Raw genomic sequence first — 14,938 nt, forward strand, 5'->3', positions numbered from 1 at the left:
TGTTTGTGTTGTTACTGTTTGTGTCTGTACATATTGTTTATGTTCTTACTGTTTGTGTCTGTACATATTGTATTCACTGTATGTGTTTATGATGTTAATGTTTGTGTCTGTACATATTGTGATCACTGTATGTTAATGTTGTTACTGTTTGTGTCTGTACATATTGTGATCACTGTGAGTGTTTATGTTCTTACTGTTTGTGTTTGTACATCTCATGATCACTGTGTCTGTACATATTATGGTCACTGTGTATGTTTATGTTGTTTCTTTTTGTGTGTGTACATATTGTGATCACTGTGTATGCTTTTGTTGTTACTGTTTGTGTCTCTACATATTGTGATCACTGTGTGTGTGTTTATGTTGTTACTGTTTGTGTCTGTACATATTGTGATCACTGTGTGTGTTTATGTTCTAACTGTTTGTGTTTGTACATATTATGATCACTGTGTATGCTTATCTTGTTATTGTTTGTGTCTGTACATATTGTGATCACTGTATGTCTTAATGTTGTTACTGTTTGTGTCTGTACATATTATGATCACTGTGTGTGTTTATGTTCTTACTGTTTATGTTTGTAAATATTATGATCACTGTGTATGCTGATGTTTGTGTATATATTATGAATACTGTTTTTGTTTATGTTCTTAATGTTTGTGTCTGTAGAGTTTGTGTTCACTGTATTTATTTATGTTGTTATTTTTTGTCTGTACATATTGTGATCACTGTGTGTGTTTATGTTGTTACTGTTTCTGTCTGTACATATTGTTTATGTTGTTACTGTTTCTGTCTGTACATATTATGATCACTGTATGTGTTAACGTTGTAAATGTTTGTGTCTGTACATATTTTGATCACTGAGTATGCTGATGTTGTTACTGTGTGTGTCTTTACATATTGTGATCAGTGTATGTGTTTATGTTCTAACTGTTTGTGTATGTACATATTGTGATCACTGTATGCTGATGTTGTTACTGTTTGTGTCTGTACATATTTTGATAACTGTTGGTGTTTATGTTATTACTGTTTGTGTATGTACATATTGTATTCACTTTATGTGTTTATGTTGTTACTGTTCTCTTTGTACATATTGTGATAACTGTATTTGTTTATGTTGTTACTGTTTGTGTATGTACATATTGTGATCACTGTGTATGCTTATGTTGTTACTGTTTGTGTCTCTACATATTGTGATCACTGTATGTGTTTATGTTGTTAATGTTTGTGTCTGTACATATTGTGATCACTTTATGTGTTTATGATAGTACTGTTTGTGTCTGTACATATTATGATCACTGTGTATGCTTATGTTGTTACTGTTTGTCTCTGTACATATTGTGATCACTGTATGTGTTTATATTCTTACTGTTTTTGTATGTACATATCGTGATTACTGTAAATGTTTATGTTATGACTTTTTGTGTCTGTACATATTGCGATCACTGTGTATGTTAATGTTGTAACTGTTCCTGTCTTTACATATTCTGATCACTGTATGTGTTTATGTTGTTACTGTTTTTGTCTGTACATATTATGACCATTGTGTTTGTTTATATTGTTAATGTTTGTTTCTGTATATATTGTGATCACTGTATGTGCTTATGTTGTTAGTGTTTGTGTCTGTACATATTATGATCACTGTGTTTGCTTATGTTGTAACTGTTTGTACATATTATGATCAATTTGAATATTTATGTTGTTACTGTTTGTGTCTGTACATATTATGATCACTGTATAGGTTAATGTTGTTACTGTTTGTGTCTGTACATATTGTAATCACTTTAGGTGTTTATGATAGTACTGTTTGTGTCTGTACATATTATGATCACTGTGTATGCTTATGTTGTTACTGTTTGTGTATGTACATATATTGGTCTCTGTATGTGTTAATGTTGTTACTGTTTGTGTCTGTACACATTGTGATCACTGTGAGTGTTTATGTTCTTACTGTTTGTGTTTGTACATCTCATGATCACTGTTTCTGTACATATTATGGTCACTGTGTATATTAATGTTGTTACTGTTTGTGTCTGTACATATTATGATCACTGTGTATGCTCATTTTGTTATTATTTTTTTGTCTGTACATATTGTGAACACTTTATGTGTTAATGTTGTTACTGTTTGTGTCTGTACATATTGTGATCACTGTATGTGTTAATTTTGTTACTGTTGTTGCTGTACATATTATGATCACTGTGTGTGTTTATGTTCTTACTGTTTGTGTTCGTACATATTGTGATCACTGTGTATGCTGATGTTGTACCTGTTTGTGTATATATAATGATAATTGTATGTGCTTATGTTGCTACTCTTTGTGTCTGTACATATCGTTATCACTGTATCTGTTTATGTTGTTACTGTTTGTGTCTGTACATTTTATAATCACAATGTGTGTTTATGTTGTGGATGTTTGTGTCTGTACATATCGTTATCACTGTATGTGTTTATGTTCTTACTGTTTTTGTCTGTACATATTGCAATCAATGTGTTTGTTTATGTTGTAACAGTTCCTGTCTTTACATATTCTGATCACTGTATGTGTTTATATTGTTACTGTTTATGTCTGTACATATTATGATCACTGTATGTGCTTATGTTGCTACTCTTTGTGTCTGTACATATTGTTATTACTGTATGTGTGGATGTTATTACTGTTTGTGTCTGTACATATTATGATTACTGTGTTTGTTTATGTTGTTAATGTTTGTTTGTGTGTATATTGTGATCAATGTGTATGTTTGTGTTGTAACTGTTTGTGTCTGTACATATTGTTTATGTTCTTACTGTTTGTGTCTATACATATTATGATCACTGTATGTGTAAATGTTGTTACTGTTTGTGTCTGTACATATTTTGATCAGTGTGTGTGTTTTTTTGTTGTTACTGTTTGTGTCTGTACATATCGTTATCACTGTATGTGTTTATGTTCTTACTGTTTGTGTCTGTACATATTGCAATCAACGTGTATGTTTATGTTGTAACAGTTCCTGTCTTTACATATTCTGATCACTGTATGTGTTTATATTGTTACTGTTTATGTCTGTACATATTATGATCACTGTATGTGCTTATGTTGCTACTCTTTGTGTCTGTACATATTGTTATTACTGTATGTGTGGATGTTATTACTGTTTGTGTCTGTACATATTATGATTACTGTGTTTGTTTATGTTGTTAATGTTTGTTTGTGTGTATATTGTGATCAATGTGTATGTTTGTGTTGTAACTGTTTGTGTCTGTACATATTGTTTATGTTCTTACTGTTTGTGTCTATACATATTATGATCACTGTATGTGTAAATGTTGTTACTGTTTGTGTCTGTACATATTTTGATCAGTGTGTGTGTTTTTTTGTTGTTACTGTTTGTGTCTGTACATATCGTTATCACTGTATGTGTTTATGTTCTTACTGTTTGTGTCTGTACATATTGCAATCAACGTGTATGTTTATGTTGTAACAGTTCCTGTCTTTACATATTCTGATCACTGTATGTGTTTATATTGTTACTGTTTGTGTCTGCACATATTTTGATAACTGTTTTTGTTTATGTTCTTAGTCTTTGTGTCTGTACATATCTTTATCACTGTAGGTGTTTATGTTATTACTGTTTGTGTCTGTACATATTATGATTACTGTGTTTGTTTATGTTGTTAATGTTTGTTTGTGTGAATATTGTGATCAATGTGTATGTTTGTGTTGTAAATGTTTGTGTCTGTACATATTGTTTATGTTCTTACTGTTTGTGTCTGTACATATTGTATTCACTGTATGTGTTTATGATGTTAATGTTTGTGTCTGTACATATTGTGATCACTGTATGTTAATGTTGTTACTGTTTGTGTCTGTACATATTGTGATCACTGTGAGTGTTTATGTTCTTACTGTTTGTGTTTGTACATCTCATGATCACTGTGTCTGTACATATTATGGTCACTGTGTATGTTTATGTTGTTTCTTTTTGTGTGTGTACATATTGTGATCACTGTGTATGCTTTTGTTGTTACTGTTTGTGTCTCTACATATTGTGATCACTGTGTGTGTGTTTATGTTGTTACTGTTTGTGTCTGTACATATTGTGATCACTGTGTGTGTTTATGTTCTAACTGTTTGTGTTTGTACATATTATGATCACTGTGTATGCTTATCTTGTTATTGTTTGTGTCTGTACATATTGTGATCACTGTATGTCTTAATGTTGTTACTGTTTGTGTCTGTACATATTATGATCACTGTGTGTGTTTATGTTCTTACTGTTTATGTTTGTAAATATTATGATCACTGTGTATGCTGATGTTTGTGTATATATTATGAATACTGTTTTTGTTTATGTTCTTAATATTTGTGTCTGTAGAGTTTGTGTTCACTGTATTTATTTATGTTGTTATTTTTTGTCTGTACATATTGTGATCACTGTGTGTGTTTATGTTGTTACTGTTTCTGTCTGTACATATTATGATCACTGTATGTGTTAACGTTGTAACTGTTTGTGTCTGTACATATTTTGATCACTGTGTATGCTGATGTTGTTACTGTGTGTGTCTATACATATTGTGATCAGTGTATGTGTTTATGTTCTTACTGTTTGTGTATGTACATATTGTGATCACTGTATGCTGATGTTGTTACTGTTTGTGTCTGTACATATTTTGATAACTGTTGGTGTTTATGTTATTACTGTTTGTGTATGTACATATTGTATTCACTTTATGTGTTTATGTTGTTAATGTTTGTGTCTGTACATATTGTGATCAGTGTATGTTAATGTTGTTACTGTTCTCTGTGTACATATTGTGATAACTGTATTTGTTTATATTGTTACTGTTTGTGTATGTACATATTGTGATCACTGTGTATGCTTATGTTGTTACTGTTTGTGTCTCTACATATTGTGATCACTGTATGTGTTTATGTTGTTAATGTTTGTGTCTGTACATATTGTGATCACTTTATGTGTTTATGATAGTACTGTTTGTGTCTGTACATATTATGATCACTGTGTATGCTTATGTTGTTACTGTTTGTCTCTGTACATATTGTGATCACTGTATGTGTTTATATTCTTACTGTTTTTGTATGTACATATCGTGATTACTGTAAATGTTTATGTTATGACTCTTTGTGTCTGTACATATTGCGATCACTGTGTATGTTAATGTTGTAACTGTTCCTGTCTTTACATATTCTGATCACTGTATGTGTTTATGTTGTTACTGTTTTTGTCTGTACATATTATGACCATTGTGTTTGTTTATATTGTTAATGTTTGTTTCTGTATATATTGTGATCACTGTATGTGGTTATGTTGTTAGTGTTTGTGTCTGTACATATTATGATCACTGTGTTTGCTTATGTTGTAACTGTTTGTACATATTATGATCAATTTGAATATTTATGTTGTTACTGTTTGTGTCTGTACATATTATGATCACTGTATAGCTTAATGTTGTTACTGTTTGTGTCTGTACATATTGTAATCACTTTAGGTGTTTATGATAGTACTGTTTGTGTCTGTACATATTATGATCACTGTGTATGCTTATGTTGTTACTGTTTGTGTCTGTACATATATTGGTCTCTGTATGTGTTAATGTTGTTACTGTTTGTGTCTGTACACATTGTGATCACTGTGAGTGTTTATGTTCTTACTGTTTGTGTTCGTACATATTGTGATCACTGTGTATGCTGATGTTGTAACTGTTTGTGTATATATAATGATAACTGTATGTGCTTATGTTGCTACTCTTTGTGTCTGTACATATCGTTATCACTGTATCTGTTTATGTTGTTACTATTTGTGTCTGTACATTTTATAATCACAATGTGTGTTTATGTTGTGGATGTTTGTGTCTGTACATATCGTTATCACTGTATGTGTTTATGTTCTTACTGTTTTTGTCTGTACATATTGCAATCAACGTGTTTGTTTATGTTGTAACAGTTCCTGTCTTTACATATTCTGATCACTGTATGTGTTTATATTGTTACTGTTTATGTCTGTACATATTATGATCATTGTATGTGCTTATGTTGCTACTCTTTGTGTCTGTACATATTGTTATTACTGTATGTGTGGATATTATTACTGTTTGTGTCTGTACATATTATGATTACTGTGTTTGTTTATGTTGTTAATGTTTGTTTGTGTGTATATTGTGATCAATGTGTATGTTTGTGTTGTAACTGTTTGTGTCTGTACATATTGTTTATGTTTTTACTGTTTGTGTCCATACATATTATGATCACTGTATGTGTAAATGTTGTTACTGTTTGTGTCTGTACATATTGTGATCAGTGTGTGTGTTTATGTTGTTACTGTTTGTGTCTGTACATATCTTTATCACTGTATGTGTTTATGTTCTTACTGTTTGTGTGTGTACATATTATGATCACTTTGTATTCTTATGTTGTTACTGTTGATGTCTGTACATATTGTGATCGATGTATGTGTTAATGTTGTTACTGTTTGTGTCTGTACATATTGTGATCACTGTGTATGCTTAGGTTGTTACTGTGTCTGTACATATTGTGATCACTTTGTATTCTTATGATGTTACTGTTTGTGTCTGTACATATTGTGTTCACTGTATGTGTTTATGTTGTTACTGTTTGTGTCTGTACATATTGTGATCACTGTTTGTGTTTATGTTGTTACCATTTGTGTGTGTACATATTATGATTACTTTGTATTTTTATTTTGCTACTCTTTGTGTCTATACATATCGTGATCACTGTATGTGTTTATGTTGTTACTGTTTGTGTCTGTACATATTGTGATCACTGTTTGTGTTATGTTGTTACTGTTTGTGTGTGTACATATTATGATCACTTTGTATTCTTATGTTGTTACTGTTTGTGTCTGTACATATTGTGTTCACTGTATGTGCTTATGTTGTATCTGTTTGTGTCTGTTCATATTGTGATCACTTTACATTGTTATGTTGTTACTGTTTGTGTCTTTATATATTTTGATCACTGTACATGTTTATGTTGTTACTGTTTGTGTCTGTACATATTGTGATCACTGTATGTGTTTATGTTGTTGCTGTTTGTGTCTGTACATATTGTGATCACTGTTTGTGTTATGTTGTTACTGTTTGTGTCTGTACATATTATGATCACTTTGTATTCTTATGTTGTTACTGTTTATGTCTGTACATATTGTGATCACTGTATGTGTTAATGTTATTACTGTTTGTGTCAGTACATATTGTGATCACTGTGTATACTGAGGTTGTTACTGTGTCTGTACATATTGTGATCACTTTACATTGTTATGTTGTTACTGTTTGTGTCTTTATATATTTTGATCACTGTACATGTTTATGTTGTTACTGTTTGTGTCTGTACATATTATGATCACTGTGTATGCTTATGTTGTTACTGTTTGTGTCTGTACATATATTGGTCTCTGTATGTGTTAATGTTGTTACTGTTTGTGTCTGTACACATTGTGATCACTGTGAGTGTTTATGTTCTTACTGTTTGTGTTCGTACATATTGTGATCACTGTGTATGCTGATGTTGTAACTGTTTGTGTATATATAATGATAACTGTATGTGCTTATGTTGCTACTCTTTGTGTCTGTACATATCGTTATCACTGTATCTGTTTATGTTGTTACTATTTGTGTCTGTACATTTTATAATCACAATGTGTGTTTATGTTGTGGATGTTTGTGTCTGTACATATCGTTATCACTGTATGTGTTTATGTTCTTACTGTTTTTGTCTGTACATATTGCAATCAACGTGTTTGTTTATGTTGTAACACTTCCTGTCTTTACATATTCTGATCACTGTATGTGTTTATATTGTTACTGTTTATGTCTGTACATATTATGATCATTGTATGTGCTTATGTTGCTACTCTTTGTGTCTGTACATATTGTTATTACTGTATGTGTGGATATTATTACTGTTTGTGTCTGTACATATTATGATTACTGTGTTTGTTTATGTTGTTAATGTTTGTTTGTGTGTATATTGTGATCAATGTGTATGTTTGTGTTGTAACTGTTTGTGTCTGTACATATTGTTTATGTTTTTACTGTTTGTGTCCATACATATTATGATCACTGTATGTGTAAATGTTGTTACTGTTTGTGTCTGTACATATTGTGATCAGTGTGTGTGTTTATGTTGTTACTGTTTGTGTCTGTACATATCGTTATCACTGTATGTGTTTATGTTCTTACTGTTTTTGTCTGTACATATTGCAATCAACGTGTATGTTTATGTTGTAACAGTTCCTGTCTTTACATATTCTGATCACTGTATGTGTTTATATTGTTACTGTTTGTGTCTGCACATATTTTGATAACTGTTTTTGTTTATGTTCTTAGTCTTTGTGTCTGTACATATCTTTATCACTGTAGGTGTTTATGTTATTACTTTTTGTGTCTGTACATATTATGATTACTGTGTTTGTTTATGTTGTTAATGTTTGTTTGTGTGTATATTGTGATCAATGTGTATGTTTGTGTTGTAACTGTTTGTGTCTGTACATATTGTTAATGTTCTTACTGTTTGTGTCTATACATATTGTATTCACTGTATGTGTTTATGATGTTAATGTTTGTGTCTGTACATATTGTGATCACTGTATGTTAATGTTGTTACTGTTTGTGTCTGTACATATTGTGATCACTGTATGTGTTTATGTTGTTACTGTTCTCTTTGTACATATTGTGATAACTGTATTTGTTTATGTTGTTACTGTTTGTGTCTGTTCATATTGTGATCACTGTGTATGCTTATGTTGTTACTGTTTGTGTCTCTACATATTGTGATCACTGTATGTGTTTATGTTGTTAATGTTTGTGTCTGTACATATTGTGATAACTTTATGTGTTTATGATAGTACTGATTGTGTCTGTACATATTATGATCACTGTGTATGCTTATGTTGTGATCACTGTTTGTGTCTGTACATATTGTGATCACTGTATGTGTTAATGATGTAATTATTGGTGTCTGTACATATTGTGATCACTGTGTGTGGTTGTTCTTACTGTTTTTGTTTGTACATATTACTGTGTATTCTTATGTTGTTAATGTTTGTGTCTGTACATACTATTGTCACTGTATGTGTTTATGTTGTTACTGTTTGTATCTGTATATATTGTGATTACTGTTTTTGTTTATGTTGATACTGTTTGTGTGTGTACATATTATGATTACTTTGTATTTTTATGTTGCTACTCTTTGTGTCTATACATATTGTGATCACTGTATGTGTTAATGTTGTTACTGTTTGTGTCTGTACATATTGTGATCACTGTTTGTGTTATGTTGTTACTGTTTGTGTGTGTACATATTATGATCACTTTGTATTCTTATGTTGTTACTGTTGATGTCTGTACATATTGTGATCGATGTATGTGTTAATGTTGTTACTGTTTGTGTCTGTACATATTGTGATCACTGTGTATGCTTAGGTTGTTACTGTGTCTGTACATATTGTGATCACTTTGTATTCTTATGATGTTACTGTTTGTGTCTGTACATATTGTGTTCACTGTATGTGTTTATGTCGTTACTGTTTGTGTCTGTACATTTTGTGATCACTGTTTGTGTTTATGTTGTTACCATTTGTGTGTGTACATATTATGATTACTTTGCATTTTTATTTTGCTACTCTTTGTGTCTATACATATCGTGATCACTGTATGTGTTTATGTTGTTACTGTTTGTGTCTGTACATATTGTGATCACTGTTTGTGTTATGTTGTTACTGTTTGTGTGTGTACATATTATGATCACTTTGTATTCTTATGTTGTTACTGTTTGTGTCTGTACATATTGTGTTCACTGTATGTGCTTATGTTGTATCTGTTTGTGTCTGTTCATATCGTGATCACTTTACATTGTTATGTTGTTACTGTTTGTGTCTTTATATATTTTGATCACTGTACATGTTTATGTTGTTACTGTTTGTGTCTGTACATATTGTGATCACTGTATGTGTTTATGTTGTTGCTGTTTGTGTCTGTACATATTGTGATCACTGTTTGTGTTATGTTGTTACTGTTTGTGTCTGTACATATTATGATCACTTTGTATTCTTATGTTGTTACTGTTTATGTCTGTACATATTGTGATCACTGTATGTGTTAATGTTATTACTGTTTGTGTCAGTACATATTGTGATCACTGTGTATACTGAGGTTGTTACTGTGTCTGTACATATTGTGATCACTTTACATTGTTATGTTGTTACTGTTTGTGTCTTTATATATTTTGATCACTGTACATGTTTATGTTGTTACTGTTTGTGTCTGTACATTTATGATCACTGTATGTGTTTATGTTGTTACTGTTTGTGTCTGTACATATTGTGATCACTGTTTGTGTTAAGTTGTTACTGTTTGTGTGTGTACATATTATGATCACTTTGTATTCTTATGTTGTTACTGTTTGTGTCTGTACATATTGTGTTCACTGTATGTGCTTATGTTGTAACTGTTTGTGTCTGTTCATATCGTGATCACTTTACATTGTTATGTTGTTACTGTTTGTGTCTTTATATATTTTGATCACTGAACATGTTTATGTTGTAACTGTTTGTGTCTGTACATATTGTGATCACTGTTTGTGTTATGTTGTTACTGTTTGTGTGTGTACATATTATGATCACTTTGTATTCTTATGTTGTTACTGTTTATGTCTGTACATATTGTGATCACTGTGTGTGTTGATGTTATTACTGTTTGTGTCTGTAAATATTGTGATCACTGTGTATACTGAGGTTGTTACTGTGTCTGTACATATTGTGATCACTTTGTATTCTTATGTTGTTACTGTTTGTGTCTGTACATATTGTGTTCACTGTATGTGCTTATGTTGTAACTGTTTGTGTCTGTTCATATCGTGATCACTTTACATTGTTATGTTGTTACTGTTTGTGTCTTTATATATTTTGATCACTGTACATGTTTATGTTGTTATTGTTTGTGTCTGTACATATTATGATTACTTTACGTGTTTATGTTGTTATTCTTTTGTTATGTACCTTTTACATATACAACTGATGAATGTCCTAAACTTACATAATTTTGTACGCTTAATTCAAGTGTGGGCTCGAAATAGGACATTACGTTTTAGACTTACTGAGTGGATAACGCAATTCAAAGATTCCTCAGTTCGTGTCAGATTTACGTAAGGTCGCGCAAAGAAAACCCAAGTCCACATAATGACCAGTTTAATGGTTTATTAGTTGACTCTGTCTAACTACATCATCTACGTGAAATTTCCAAGTTCAAGGCCGTCTCCAATAGCTCCGTCGAACGGTCCGCTTCGAGTCTTCTTCAGTCTGCCCCCCCCCAATATTATTTCTAGACGTCTTTTATACGTATTTCTTATCTATAGGTGGATTCTGTGCTGCAGTATTTGGCGGTACATACTAATTTTAATTATTCAAATTGCACACGTCCACTTAAGTTACATGACTACAGGTAAGGCCATAAAACGAGTCGAGTGCACAAGCAATGGACTCTAATCAAATTAATTTACATGTCTGGGAATTATATTTGTGAACACTACACGCCTTCCCTTTTTACCAGAAAAAAAATACATTTTTTTTTCATTTATCACGTTGGAGACATTCACTCTACATTATATTTACAACATATGTACAAAGCTAAGAACGTTAATAAAAGAACACGTTACAGACAGGCCCGGAGGAAAACCAGAGATAAAACCCTTTAATTCATATCTTTCTTTATCAATTTAGGGAAAATAGCTCTGGAAACCGGGCAAATGAGCGCCTTATATTTTAAAGTCTTTAAAATTCATTTGAGTCTTTTAGTGTTTAGTCTTTCAATGGAATCATCGGCAAAACGGCGGGGTCCACCACTCTCGGCTGTATAGTTACTTGGGTTCCAGGACGCAGGACTGATAGGTCTAATGGATCGAAGCGCTGGAAACCCTCAGCCTTGGATACGCGGCAGGCGGCGGGTCGGAGGCGATGACACAGGCACGGCGATGCAGGGACCATTCACTATCACCTGAAACGAGACACAGGGGAAAATAAACTTTCTTCGTTATAAAAAGTTTCATCGTCTTTTTTTTCATACTTAAACCTTTCTTCAGTTGTATCTACGTTCAACATACATCTGTCATTACTCCTTTTTTTTAATATGCATATACCGTATAAGCATTAATTTTAGGGAAAAAATTCTAACCCATTTATTCCAGGGAAACAATTCCAATCACAAGCTCGCCACAATAATAATATTGATAATAAACAAAGTCAATCAGGGCTAATATGAAGAGGAAAAACACCACCTATCATCCAAGACAACAGGAAAACCCACAGTTAGACCTAATCAAGCTACCAGCACCGTCACGACCGTATCAAGCTACCAGCGCCGTCTCGGCCTGCCTCATCAGCAACACTTGGCCATATGCTGCAGATAAAACTATGTGAGCTACCAGTGCCGTCATGGTCTGTGTCTGCCAGCAATATCCGGCCCATATTTCCAGCAAAACTCTGTATGTTTCCGAAGTCACAGGACACCCGTCGTATCGATCATCATGGCTGGTTACTCAAACAACAACAAGATATTAGCAAGACAAAATCTCTACCCAGTTCCCACAGAACACGGTTCTGCTACCTATCCCTTCGTGGGCAGGCATCAACATAAAAAAAATACCTGGTCTAAATTACCAGTCCCGACACTCCAACGTGGAGCATGGTACCCTTAAAGAAATAATCTGGTCTAACTTGTATTTATCCATCGGTGGACCTAAATTAACAAGCAACCCTACGTCGCTAGGAACATACCAGAATTTTTCACTCCCATACGGAAGCAGGGAACCATTTTAAATAAATAATAAAACATCTGGTCTTACTTGCATTTATCCATCGGTGGACCCAAATTAACAAGCAGCCCTACGTCGCTAGGAATGTACCAGATCTTCTGCTCCTATTACTTAACAGCAGGATAACCTTAAAAAATAAATACTGGGTCTCTAACCTCACTTCGAGATAAACTAACCTGTTTTCACCAGGCCATATGAGCCTCCTTCCTTCATTACCCGTCACGACGTTTAATTGTCCTCTCGCATAATATAAAAGTCCAAAAGTACACGTGTTTGTCTGTCTGTGTGTCCGTTTATAATTACTGTCTGCCTACGCACGTGCCTTGCCTAAACCAGTTCGGTCCGGTTTATTTCGACACCCGTTTTAATATTCCCATTATAGACCAAAGCTTTGATATTGCCTCTATATTCAAATTTGCCTAAGAACGCTTCCCTTATCACCACGAATGCCGCTTCTTATCTACGTTACCAAATTCTGATAATCTCCAACTATTACATGTAATTCGATCGGCGCAATTAGCAAACACTTGAAGTTCCTTATCTTACCGCTTGTCTCTGTCGGCCCTTGCACGACAGTTATAATAAATAGCACAATAGCCTGTATACCTCTGAACGTTACAAATTTTAAAATCCGATCAAGACCATATCAACGTAAAACCCTTATTTAACTACGAAGAAATTTCGTCAATCACCGAATCAACGCAACAATAACCCGAAAACATGCCAAAATACAACAACGACACCACAATACGATATATACTACACTGTACCAACAACGCAAAACTTCTCTTAATTTTTTCGCTATGCAATCCTGAATATATCAAGAAATACAGGTAGAAACCATCTACGACTGCCACGTAACACCAGTGCATTTTTCATGCACTAACGATCTCTTTTTTTCAAATATTAAGATATTTATTTTCGTATAAAGACATTTGCCCAGATTACAAATGTAAATGGTTCATATAACGTAACTATTGCGCATGCGGAGAGCTCATGTACGTGCACTATCCGTTGCAAAAAAAAATTCTCTTTTTCTAAAGGCATAATAAACATAATTAATCAGGTTAATCATCAAATCTCTGTCATTGGAAGACATAAGCTGTCTAAACCTTTGGATATTTGGTTGACAGGTGTACCTGTTTGGTATATATTTTGTTCTTAAGTCCCTGTACATCTCACATGTTAACAAAAAGTGATATTCGTTTTCTATTTCGTCCTTACATAGTGTGCATACCCTCTCGTTCGAGGGTATGTTGTCATGTCTACCTTTTTCAATCATAAGATTATGGTTTCCACACCTGAGCCTGGCGAAAGCAGCTAAGTGCGCTTTCGGGAGATTCAACAATAAATAATTTTCTTTTTGAAATACAGATTTAAATATACAATACAAATTTAATTTAGAAGAGTTCTGTAACTGGCCGTTCCATTCTTGAATGTAGCAATCTTTCATTCTTGTCTTAAAAATTTCTAAAAAATATATCTCATTCTCAACACCCTGATTGTACCATACAAACCCAAAACCATATCTAAAAAGTATTTCTTTAATTTTTGTCGCCCATGTAATTCGACCAGCCTGATCTAATACCAACATAATCTTATAGCACGCTTTTGGATATCTGCTTTCTTCCATTCTCAGTAATTTAAGCCAGAATTTGACACACCGACTGAAGTAAGTTATAAACAATGGGAACCTACCACAGTCTCCCAAGACCGCTATTGTTGAAGTTGTTGATCCCACGCCAAGAATCCTTTTACAGAAAGCAAGTTGTACCTTTTCTATTTTGTCATACACTTGGTATCCCCAAACTTCTGCACCATAAAATAAAATTGGCGCGATCATTTTATCAAATATCATAAATGCAATATCAGACCTAACCCTTCCAGTGTTATATTCAAGTTTATCAACCATAATCATTGCCTTTCTTGCTTTCAGACTTAAACTAGTGGTGGCTTTTGTCCAAACGAGCCTTGGCGTTATAGTTAGACCCAGATATTTGTAGTGGGTTACAACTTCAACCGGTTGTCCACCAAAGTACCATTTTTCATATTTTCGTAATGGTCCAGAGTGTCTAATGACCATGATTTTTGTTTTTTTCAAATTTATATTCAGTC

General features: G+C 32.9%; 1 long non-coding RNA gene across 1 annotated transcript; it reads right to left on the reverse strand.

Moving 5' to 3' along the window:
• Positions 1 to 11,195: 11,195 nt before the first annotated feature.
• Positions 11,196 to 13,645, reverse strand: LOC147760712 (uncharacterized). Its single transcript, XR_015335491.1, has 2 exons — positions 12,854 to 13,645; positions 11,196 to 12,006 (listed from the first exon to the last, which is right to left on the reverse strand). It is a non-coding gene; the product is annotated as an uncharacterized LOC147760712 (long non-coding RNA).
• Between the last annotated feature and the right edge of the window lie 1,293 nt (positions 13,646 to 14,938).

Source organism: Lingula anatina, chromosome 7 (genome assembly GCF_051362555.1).
Source record: "Lingula anatina isolate TDL-2025a chromosome 7, LinAna3.0, whole genome shotgun sequence".
Taxonomy (NCBI): Eukaryota; Metazoa; Brachiopoda; class Lingulata; order Lingulida; family Lingulidae; genus Lingula; species Lingula anatina.